Source organism: Protomyctophum bolini, assembly GCF_963924005.1.
Source record: "Protomyctophum bolini genome assembly, chromosome: 23".
In the NCBI taxonomy this organism is placed as follows: Eukaryota; Metazoa; Chordata; class Actinopteri; order Myctophiformes; family Myctophidae; genus Protomyctophum; species Protomyctophum bolini.
The window spans coordinates 13,413,093-13,422,000 of record NC_137884.1 but is presented as its reverse complement, the minus strand read 5'-3'; positions in this window follow the sequence as shown (position 1 = coordinate 13,422,000).

Genomic DNA, 8,908 nt, shown 5'->3' with positions numbered 1-8,908 from the left:
CACACACACACACACACACACACACACACACACACACACCTGCAACAACAACAACCTGCACTCTCACAAAAAAAAAGAATATTGGAATAAAGGGCCATTATACAGTATGTATATTGCATCCATGTAATCCTATATTAACATTGCCCAGAAGGTGGGTGGACGCAACACCAATAAGCATAGCTTACAAGTTACAACCACATTTAGATGCCATTGGTACAATTAATACTAAAAAACTTTAAGACCATGAAGCAGATTTTTTTAAATAAGTCTTCTCTAAATCATGTCAAGGACCCCCAGAATGTATTTGACCTCGGACCCCCGTCTGAAAGACCCCTCCAGAAGCAAAGATTTGAGTTAAAAAAGTTGGCTCTGGCACCATGCTGGAAATCCACTACAGAGGGTTCGAGTCCCGATCCCGACGACCTTTGCCGCATGTCTTACCCCATCTCTCTCCCCTTTCCTGTCAAAATACAGTAAAGTATAGCACAATCCTTAACACACCAAAAGGGGTTCCCGCCCTGAATGGGTTAACCAGTTGAGTTGTTAACTAGTAGAGGTGTTATTAACCAGATTGAAACCAATATTAACCAGTAAGAGATGTGTTAACTGGTAGAGGTGTTATTCGAGTTTTTGCAGTACAGTCTCAGTCAGTCCCTGTATATCTGCTTAAGTCATTTCATATCAGTAACACAGGTCGACTGCATTCCCCAACTCCTGACCCCTATATCCTCTCTGCAGGTGTGCGTGTGTTGTGCGCGTGCAGGGAGGGAGGAGGGGGGGGTTGGGGGGCGGGCCATCCTGTTTCCTGTCAGGGTGTCAGGGTGTAATGGAGGGCCAGGCGATAAAAGCTTTGATAAACACAAACACAGAGACACCTCGACGCAGAGTTGGACCCCAAATGAGGTGTGGATCTCCACACTTTAAATGGGGTGTGAGTGTGTGCGTGCGTGCGTGCGTGCGTGCGTGCGTGTGTGCGTGCGTGCGTGCGTGGCGACAGAGTAGGGGTATGCCCTCATATCTGAGCAAGTATTTAAGTATTGTTGCCGTGTTGCACTACGTGGCACTCCTAATGTTTTTGGTGCACGCATGCACGCAGGGTCGCACACACACACACACACACACACACACACACACACACACACACACACACACACACACACACACACACGCACATGTGTAGTGTGTGTGCCGTTGTATCTCATCTGTGATTTTTAGCTTGTTTACCCACAACACCAGCATGTGCAGACAGACAGATGAAAGGCCTCCTCTCTCTCTCTCTCTCCCCCCTCGTCTCCCTCTGCTCCCCCCTCCATCATCTATCTGAATCAGTCCAGCCAAAATGGCACCCTGTCCCTGGTACACCTGCATCGATCCCTGCCGTCAGTGGGAGGGACGAGGCTGCCCTTTAGAATCTATATGTCTGTCACCCCCGCCCCCCGTAGCAGAGGGGTGGACAGACAGCGTATATTAGCCTTGAGTAATGACGACTTAATACAGGGCGACACCGCGGCCGACCGTTGGCCGCTGGAATGAGACGCTTGACAAGAGGCTTTCAGCGCCCAGGTGGTAAAAATAGGAGCTTTGGAGGAACACGAGATCCCCCTCCGTCCCTCCCCCCCACCCCAATGATGACTCACATAGGTGGGCTGGAGGGGGCCAAGTGTCAATGTGCTGTTACTGATATGACTGTGTCCCTGCAGACCCAGAGAGGTAACCTGTGTGCACGCGTGTGTGTGTGTGCATGCGTGTGCGTGTGTGTGCATGCGTGTGCGTGTGTGTGCATGCGTGTGAGCGTGCAGTGGTGGAAATTAACCAGTAGTTACTTGCGCAAGCAGAGCGCGGCAAGTAATCGTTTCGCTTGGTCTCTTCGAAGTGAAGCCAAGTTTTCTTCAACGGTGAATCTGTGCCTGGTTTGCTGGGACTAGTTACAACATTACGTCATCCTTGAGAGAGTACATGGTGTGTATATGACGTAATGTTACAAGTTACAAGTTACAACATTACGTCATATACACACCATGTACTCTCTCAAGGATGACGTAATGTTGTAACTAGTCCCAGCAAACCAGGCACAGATTTACCGTTGAAGAAAACTTGTCTTCACTTTTTGGAACCAAGTAACCACAGTATACTGCTAATCAAATTACAACTACATACATACATACATACATACATCTCAACGATGACGTAATGTTGTAACTGGTCCCAGCAAACCAGGCATATTATACTGTATAATATATCTTAATTCAGTTTATATACCTTTTTTTTCATCACATATCAATGATTCATTTTTCTGTAAAAAAGTAGTTCGGTAGCAAATAGTTACACGTAATGATTATACATTTCAAACGTTCCTTCACAGAGATACTGAGATGTGATAGTTTCCAGCGGTCGAAAGTACTTGCGCGCTCTGCTTGCGCACTAGTAGGCCATTTATGGCCTACTAGTGTGCAACAAGCAAGTATGCACTCGGCAGAGTGCAGTTCTAGTTTCTCATGTGTTTACAAGGTGACAGTGCTTCATTATTAGACCCCTTTGTGTGGTTGTTATAATTATGTGCAATGACCTTTGAATTTAGGGTTTCTTCCTGGAGGCTGACACCTTTACAGAAAAACGTGCCAATGAAAAAAATAACAGTGACATCACAATATCATTCCCTCCCCTAACCCCTCCCCCTTTATCATACAACAACTGCTGTGGGTGCGGCTTCAGTTCAGGTGGATCACCACCCATCACCACTCACCAGGCAAACCAGGCATACTTAAAGGGGCATACCACAAACATTTCAACATTTTACTGTCATTAATATACCTTTGAGCTGTTGTGTGTATATAATAAAAAAGTCCCCCCATTCTGTGATTCCTAGAACTGCGGTCGGTCTGAAGAAAATCATTAACAAATCACATCTTGATGATGCATCAAGATGTGATTTACCGTGTTAATGATTTTTTTCATAACAGCTCAAAGGTATATTAATGACATAGTAAAATGTTGAAAATAAGTGGTACAGTATGCCCCTTTGATGACATTTTTACAAAAGCTGCACTTTTTTGAAAAAATAAATCTTCCTCCTTATATGATAATAATCCCTGATGAACATGTTTTAGGGTGGAAAAAAATCACGGCACTCCAATCTTAAAGTACAATTTTAGACCCCGAAAATAGCAGATCTACAAGCTTAAAACTGTGTTTTAGAAAAAGTGCTCTGCTTGTGCAGTTTGTGCACGCACAAGCCCCACCCCTCCCCACCACCACACCCCGACGTCCCTTTCCGAAGGAACATGAGATAATATTAGTGTACTATACCCGCCCTGCCAATGGGATCCTCCTCGACCTCTGCCCTTCCACGGGTGGAAAGTACATTAAACTCAAGTACTGCACATTTTTCAGGTACTTTTACTGTACTGGAGTATTTCCTGCAATTTTCACTTTTACTTCTACTCCACCACATCTCAGAGGCAAATATTGTACGTTTACTCCACTAGTATTATTTGAAAACTTTAGTTACTAGTTATATTACAAAATAGAATATTATAAAACATACATTACCCACTTCAGCGCTATACTATATATATATACACACACACACACACACACACACACACACACACACACACACACACACACACACACACACACACACACACACACACACACACACACACACACACACACACACACACACACACACACACACACACACACACACACACATTTCGGCCATTTGAAAATAGCCGATCTACAACGCGATGCGACGCATTGTGAGTTTGTAGATCTGTTTGTAGATTTTCAAAAGATCTTTATATACATTTGAAAACATGTTCAAATGACATTCGGCATAATGAGTACTTTCTACTTTTGCTACATTTTGATACCAATACTTTTACTCATGTAAACTCTGAATTCCGTATAACGTGTACTTTTACTTTAACCGAGTAGAAATGGTGAGTACTTGTTCCACCACTGTGGCCTTGTAAAGAGGACACGCCGTCACATCCTAAAAGAGCCCGTCAGCGTCCGCGAGGCCGTCGCCACGCCGCCCGGAGCCGCCCGCGGTGACTGATAAAGTCCCACCGTGGGGTCAAGGCACCGCCTCCCTCACTTCCTCATGCTCACTTCCTGTTTCCCGGAGGTCACTCAGCGCCCCCCACCCACCCCTTATCCATGATTTATACTAGGTCATGGCACGCCCCCAAAAATAGCAGATCTCCAAGGTCGGCGCGTGTCGCGATGCCGTACACTCTGACCTTGTAGATCTGCAGTTTGTGGTGCGCGACACCGCGGCGAGCAAACTAAGTATTAGTCATGCTTCAGAGAACAGCGCTGTCCAGTCGTGATGGAACAGAGGGATGGAGGACACGCTATTCCGACACACCAAAGGTCCGAAGCGCGGGGACATGCGAGGCAATGCGAAAATGCGATGGTCCGACATGCGCTGCTCCCGTGCGTGCGGATATGGTTAGGTTAGGGATTGAGGTTTCGGATCAATAGTATGTCAGAACTAAAGCCTGTACCCGGAGGACAGAAGGCAATGACAGGGGGGAGAAAGATAATAAAGGTAAAAAATCTCACCCGTGTGAAGTGAGGGGCGCTAATATATTAACGTCTTACTCATGTTGATTAGGTGATGTAAAACAAACAAGCGACGGGACCGCGATGGGCCGTCAAAAAGATAATCTTTGGTTAGAATTGGAAGCATTGATTTAGATCAAGAGTTATTCACGTTTTACGATTTTTCATCCCATCCATTCAAATGGAGGGGGACCACTTTGGATGATGTCCCAACCGGAAATGACATCGAATGTTGCCCAATCGACGCTCCCAGCCTGTAGAGCGGTGCGCTCTGTTATGGAATGACTAATGTTCCGTCTTTTGATTAATCTCCGTCCGGGGTGCTGAGTGTAACTATATTTGATAGGACGGAGACTTCCGTTTTGGCAGGTAGGAGTGTTAACATGAATCCAACATACACCGATTATAGTGCTGTCAAACAAGTCTATGAAGCCGTCGATGAAATCTATGAAGAAGTTTAATCTGCAACACAATTGCATACAATATGGGTCCCTATGATGTCCTTTGATCATCTCTTATACTGCGTCTTAGGGGGAAAGATTCACATATTTATACGTGCCACAATAATGACAAAAATGAAGGTTCTATAAAGTATCACATTCAGGGGTGCCTTTGGATGACGAAGTTACTGACCGGGGTGACCTGACGTTTGGGAACCCCCGGTGTAGAGTAGACAGTAGCTACAACAGGCACTGATGTTTTGACAGAGCAGCGGCGCACATAGTTCCTGTGGTGCGGCCTCAGCCGCCGGGCACCCATTCCACCCAAGGACATGTCATGTTTTCTTTTATTTGACGTGTCTTTCCGCGCAAAGTCACCTTTCCTGTCGGCTCGGGTGACTTTGTGTGCACGGCTGATCATAAACACCATAAACGCGACTAATTAAATGGGGGTGTGAGCAACACGTTTGTAAAAAGATAGAGCTCTATATTCTGATTCGGTAAAATGGGTCTCCACTATAGGAGATTAATCTGCAAACACATCGGTATCGGCCGATATTGGCCAATTAATCGGTAATTGGTATCGGTAAAATAATATATCGGATTTAGCAGATATTTAATTGTAGGCTATTATAATTATGTTGAAAAAATGTAAAAAGCCTGAAAAAGCCTTTTGTTATGATGAAGGTTGCAAATTACAGTGTTTTCTGGGGAAGCTTTCGAAAGAGTCAATAGTTGGAACATAAAAAAGAATGATGAGCCAACATTTCAATAACGGTGCATCCCTATATAGTCTTGGAATAAAGTCAATTGCTTTTTTCAAATTCAGCCTTTTTTCAGAATGGACAAAATAATTATATATTGTATTTTAATACAGCATGAGATCGGTTATATCGGCCATAATAGCAATTAATTATATGGGATATCGGCCACATTGTCTCATCAGTCTCCACATCTCTGACTCTTTAGTATACAGAGCAGATACTTTCAGGTAGGGACATCCAGGAGAGTGAGTCGAGAATGTTTACCAGCTTAAATGTTATAGTGCTCGATCAGTTCCAATTTTGTCTGCTCATTTATGTTTGTTTCATAATGACCTAATTTAAATAGTTGATGCAGTGTATCTCTGTCACTTTCCAGTCCTCGCACACCAGGAGCATTTGTGCGATTAATTCGCAATCATTTAGACTGCTGTTAAAAATATTACAAGCATACGGCATAATACATTTCCGAAACAAGGTCGATTTTTCCGCACAAATCAAAGCATCAACCTACAGTATGTGAATGAGACATCATCAAATGGATAGTTTGACGTGAAATATTTGCGACATAGTTGGATCGTTTTGTGCGCGAGTCACGACACCGGTTTTCCGGGAAGCTGGGCAGGAAATCAGACTGAAACTTAAACGCTGATTCACTACACACACAGATCAGTTAAATACACCCCCCTGTTGTGTGTGTGTGTGATGTAACTTCATACGGTGACGAGTGAAGTCATTGCAAACGTAGGTAGGAGTACAGAAAGGAAGCGAGATAAGACCTGAGCAGTGAACTATACAACACCCGACAGGTTCTTTTCACAATCTGTTCCATTTTGCCATAAAATAGAAATATCACCTCACATCCCCCGGGCTGCAGAAGCCGTATGTCACAATAAAACCTTTACCCATCTGTGTGTGTCTTGGCAAGGGAAGAAGAAAAAGGAGGAGAAAAAAAGCATCTGTTTTGCCAATCATTACTACGTGAAACCCATAAACCGCAATCTTGCAAAGCTGTCTCTCCCTGTGATATCTATATGGTTAAATATACATTACACCGTACACGCAAAACGCCTGGGACTTTTTGTTGCGTCTCGGCTACCATGTGGAAGACGTGACAGCGAGGAGAGGTTTCCCATATCACCAAATTCCACGATAAGAGATGAGTTTAACAGACGCGCACACGCACGCACACACGCAAACACACACACGCACACACACACCTCATTCACATGGGTCCAGACAGCCAATAGAAATCGCATCCATCCTTCTCTAGTTCGTCCCCTGGTCCGGGTCAAGTGCCCGACCCGACACCTGTTTTGTGTTCTTGTGTGTTCTGGAGCGACCCACGTCATTAAAAACCCATTCCACACCTCATTAACCACCTTCGACCTGGCATCGCTGTTTTGGTGTCCCGTCAACATGGAGGAGAGGGGGAATGATCGCTATGGGGGGGGGGGGAATAAAAAAATAAAAAATGTATTTTCACAGTCCGAGAAATGTTAAGACAAAAAAATAAATGATGTACTGATCTACAAGCTAAAGACATCTGGGAAAATAAATAAAAATCTGTCACACTTTAGGGCAATAATTGGCTAAAGTGCATGGTTAAGACCCCATTCGGGAACGGACATCCTTAAGCAGTGGTCACCAGTTCAGCGGAACGGCCCCGCCCACTGCGTCCACATGAGCCTCACAGCAGAGGGGAAGTGGGACGGTTACCACCTCTACCGTTTCATCACTTCTGGCTAAAAGGTCAAGGGTCAGCCTCCTGTTTTACAAAGGGGTCAAGCACCACCATCGCGTGTGTGTGACGGAGCTCGGGTAATCTCTTACAGAGAGGGCCTTCCGCCTACACACACACACACACACACACACACACACACACGCACAGTCGCACATGCACAACCCTGTGTTTTTCCCGTCCACTCAGAATAAGTACGGGAACCAGAAGACAAATAAACAAATGTGTAATCACATCACAGTATAGCCTGTGAGAGGAGAAACATCTGTACAACATTTGGTTTGTTACGATGGATGAGTGGATGGATGGATGGATGGGTGGATGGATGGGGAAACGATTGGTTGGTTGGCTGGACCAGTGGTTGTCAACCTGTGGGTCAGGACCCCCAGGGAGTCCCCATATGGGGGTCCCCATTGTGAGATTTTTAATTCCTCAAAAAAAGAAAGAAAGAAATGAAAAAAGGACCATTACTGCATTCAAAGCAATCAACTGCACTATATTAAATCAAACATTGGCCAAATTGTCAAATAACATAAAGAGGCAAACATTGTGAAAATTGCCGATCTACAAGTAAAGCTCAATCTGCAATGTTCACAATATTTAACAGAGTCAAACTAAATTGAATGCCTCAACGCCTACGAACCAAGTGCTTGTCAGGAGTGGGGGGGGGGGGGGGGGGGGGTCCCATGATTATGTTGGGGGCCACGGCCTGAAAAAGGTTGAGAAGCACTGGGTTAGATGGTTAGTACGGACGAACGGACGGATGGGTGGAGGCAGGGAAAGGGTGGGACAGGGGAGCGACGGAGGGGGAGGTTATAGAGCATGTGTATTTATTCACGGCTGACACATTTCCATCCATCTCCCGCTGTCGGGGGCAGCTCCCACAGATGTGTCCTCTCACGCTGCAGCCATGACGGGGGACGCATGCAGAGGACGCAGATCAGGAAGCACGCTTCACAGGAAGCAAGAGGAACATCCGAGTGAAACCTAAACGCTGATTCATTAAAAGGCTGATGATGAGTTTCCTGACGTGACTCAGCGCCGTGCGTTGGGTGCGTGGGAGGGATCGCAGCGGGGTGACGGGTCTGTACGCACGCGAGTGTTTGTGTGTGTGTGAAGAGGATCAGCTGCCGCGCACACTCGTTGCACAACATACAGTACAAGTACGATTTAATGAGCTTCATGTATCAGTGGTCTGTCTTCAAAGCTTCAAAGCTTCGCAGGGGGTCTTGGGGTAAGGGGGGGGGGGTGTTGTTGTTGTGGTGATCCCGAGCTAAATGAGTCATACAATTCCCCTACAATTCATTTCACTCACGTGATTATTTATAGACTGTAGGTATTTAGCAGATGCTCTTATAATCACAGCGACTAACATACAACGAGCAGTGTAAATA